Here is a 3,587-nt window from a genome sequence, read left to right as displayed (position 1 = left end):
GCAGCGTTTCAGGGATTATGGAAAATTGCAACACATATCTGGCACCAGGCTTCACTCTTAATGACCTTGTTCCAGCACCAGCGAATGTGGCGTTCTCTGGGGTCTGCTGGGCCCAGGTTGCCTCACAGCCTCTATCAAGTATCCTTCCAGCAGTGGAACCACTTCTCCCGGTATGGCCCAAGAACTCCCGGGCCCCACTCTGCTCCTGGGGATTTGCCCTTCCCACCAGAGCACTGCCAGGTATCGAGCTGTGGAGTTGCAGACTCTCTGCATTCCCCCTGTTTGCAGTCTTAATGGAATTTAAACCCTCTCCTTTCTCCTTTCTCCCTTTTTAGTTCAGTCCCTGCAGCTGTTTCCAATTTTCCACTTTCTCTCCAGCTGCTTTTGGGGAGGGGTGCTTTTCCTGTATTCTCCACCCACCCCAGCCCCTGCTGTCTCTGTCCTCTCTCTGCCTGCCAAAGTGGCTTCCTGCCCTCCACAGCTACTCTCTCTCCAAGTTCACCTCTCCATGCCACATACCTGCTGAATTCTGTGGTTCAGGTTGTGCATATTGTTGTGTTAATCCTCAGATCAGTTTTCTAGGTGTGCAGGATGGTTTAGTGTTGGTCTGGTTGTATTTCATGGGTGTGAAACACACAAAAAAACTTCCATGCTGTTACACCATCTTGGCTCCCTCCTGTTGGTTGGTTTTGGTTGGCACCAGTATTTATTTCCAGGGGAGGGGCTTGAAGGTCAAATCTGTCCTGTGGGGTCTTGGGGCCTTGTGTCTAGCAAAGACAGCCTTGTCCCCAAGAGCCTCCTCAATCTACATGAGCTGGTTGTATTTGACCAGGTGCTCTGAGCAGCAGGAGGCATCAGTCTTCATCTATCCCATGCAGAGCCCTACCATGAGGTCAACAATGAATGCATCCTCAGTCTCCCCAGAGTGGTGGCTCACCATCACCCCTGCCATTAGATTAGGCCAATTTGCAGGCCTGGATGGACTCGGTCACTGAGCCAATCTGGTTGACCTTCAGCAGCACCAGTTGGAGGCCTTTTTCTCAATGGCTTGGGCAATCCTCTTGGGGTTGGTGACTGTGAGGTCATCCCCAATGATCTGGATGTCAATCACCAAGAGGAATGAGATACAGGTGACCAAGTCACCCTAGCTAAAGGGGTCCTTGATGAAGACCACAGGGTGATTCTTGATGAAACTCTTATACTGCTCCCCCAGCATCTCCCCAGTGGTGTGCAGTGCAGTCATCAGGTGACTTGAAGTCAAAATCGTACTTCCCGTTGCAATAGAACTCAGATGCTGTCCCATCCATGCCAATCACCACCTTGTCTGGGTAACCAGCTTCCTGGATGGCTGTCTTCAGTAGCTCCAGGGCTTCACTGTTCTCCAGGATGTTGGGTGCAAAGCTGCTCTCATTGCCCAGATTGGTGGCATCCTTCCCATTCTTGGCCTTGATGACTGCCTTGAGGTGGTGGTAGACCTCAGTGCCAATGTGCATGGCTTCTTTGAAGGAACTGGCTTCCATGGGCAAAAATGAACTCCTGTGTGGCCAGCTTGTTTCCAACATGGGAGCCCCTACTGATCACATCAAAGGCAGGGAGGGACTGGGAGGACCAAGTCTGGGTTCCCAGCGAGGTCTGTGATGTGCCAGTAGAGCATGACCCCCTTCTTGGCTGCACCAGCCTTGCACACGGCCAAGGATACACCCAGGATGGCAGTGACCCCAAACATGGACATATTTTCAGTCCCATCCAGCTCAATCATATATTTGTCAACTTTTTCTTGATCCACAATGCTTAGTTTATTTTACAGCAGAGTGGGGCCCAGGGTCTTAATTGATGTGTCCCACAGCCTTCAGAATCCCTTTCCTAAGGGAGCAGGATTTGTCACCATCTCTCAGTTTCAGAGTTTCATAGATACCTGTGGAAGCTCTTCTGGGCACAGCTGCTTGGAATTGGCCCCTGGCCATGTGTAGGACCACATCTACCATGGGGTTGTCCCTGGAGTCCAGGATTTCCCAGGTAAAGATTTTCTGCATGGCCATAGCTGGGATGTCTTCACTGGGGGGTTAGAGTGAGCTCTGAATCTAGGTGGCAGCTGGAACAGTGTCCTTCACTGTCATTGACTTTGATTATATAACAGTTCTTGTCTCCTCACCCAAACTTTCCTGACAACCTGGGAAGAAAGGTAAGAAAGCAGCCCTGTCAGTGATTCAGAGCTCTCTGCTTCTTCAGCTTCCACCTGTTTAGTAACTCACTACAGGTGGTTGGTAGCTCTCAATCTTGAGCTTGTATCAGAATCTGCTGGAGCACTCCCTATACCAAAGATTACGGTTCCCCTTCTGGTTCCCAGGGTTTCTGATTCAGGAAGCCTGAGAATTAGCATTTTTAAACAAGATCGCAGGTGCTGCTGATGTTGTTTCTTGGGAACCCACTTTGGGTCACCAATGCAGATACCCATTGCCTCTGACTAGTTGCCATGGCTTTGGAGCATCTTTGGGCTGATGACTTCATAATTTTTCAGAACTTCTTATAATTATTGAGGCTCTTTGGAGAACATGAAGTATCTATGTCAGCTCCTGTATGGGATGGTGAAAGGTCAGTTCATTACCTTGAACTTTTTCTTCAGCTTTCATGTACTGAGAATCTACAGTGTCTAAAGCATGGACAAGATGCTCTAGTGAAAATAAACCTGAATGAGACATTACCCTTGCCCAAAGACATCACCCTTGCCCAGAGTCAGAGAAAGGACTATCAACCTATGAGAACAGGAACATCTCATTCAAAGCCAGAAGTAGAGGAATAAGGTCATCAGGAGTTTTGGTAGCACTCTAGGTGGTTTGCTGTCATATTTTTCTCATGGACTTGGAAGAAAGAGACTTGGAATCCCATTCTTGCAAGCCACAGCTTCCATGGAAAGATAATATTTGTTTCTGAAAGTAAATATCAACAGTAAGGCTGGGAGTTTCAGCTGGAAGTATATTTTGTTGAAAAGTATATTGCTGAAAACTGAAATATAAAGTAGTGTAACTAATTTTAAAGAATCATTCAAGGGGTGCCTGGGTGGCTCAATCAGCTAAGCGTCCAATTCTTGATTTTGTCTCAGGTCATCAGGTCATGATCTCACGGTTCGTGAGTTCAAGCCCCGTGTCTGGCTCTGTGCTGACAGCATGGAGCCTGCTTGGGATTCTCTGTCTCCCTCTCTCCATTCCCTTCCCCCTGCTGTTGTGCTCCCTCCCTCTCTCTCTCTCTCTCTCTCAAAAATAAATAAACATTAAAAAATAATCCTTCAAGAATTGGGGGGTGCTAGTAGAAATAAATGCAGATTCCTCAGTGTGGCTCAAAGCAAAACCTTGATGTATTCAGAATAGTAGATGTGTTAAGAAACCTCATTTTGAAAGAATGACTGGAGATAGACAAAGTATTCAAGGGATTGTAAAGAGAATATCAAAGTGAGCCAGAAGAAAGCAAAGGGGGCAGTTCATAAAAATCAAAGCTGAAAATAATGAAGTGGAAAATGAGACATAGAACAAAGAATAGACAAAACCATAAACTCCTTTTTAAATGGCAAAAAAAAAAGACATTTTAAGGAA

The 3,587-nt window shown here is 47.0% G+C and overlaps 1 pseudogene; it reads right to left on the bottom strand.

Moving 5' to 3' along the window:
- Positions 1-706: 706 nt before the first annotated feature.
- Positions 707-2,039, bottom strand: LOC122201350 (annotated as a pseudogene).
- Positions 2,040-3,587: the final 1,548 nt, after the last annotated feature.

The sequence above is a fragment of the Panthera leo genome, chromosome D1 (assembly GCF_018350215.1).
Source record: "Panthera leo isolate Ple1 chromosome D1, P.leo_Ple1_pat1.1, whole genome shotgun sequence".
In the NCBI taxonomy this organism is placed as follows: Eukaryota; Metazoa; Chordata; class Mammalia; order Carnivora; family Felidae; genus Panthera; species Panthera leo.
Note: the sequence above shows the minus strand (reverse complement) of the source record. Positions and strands in the feature narration are given on the sequence as shown.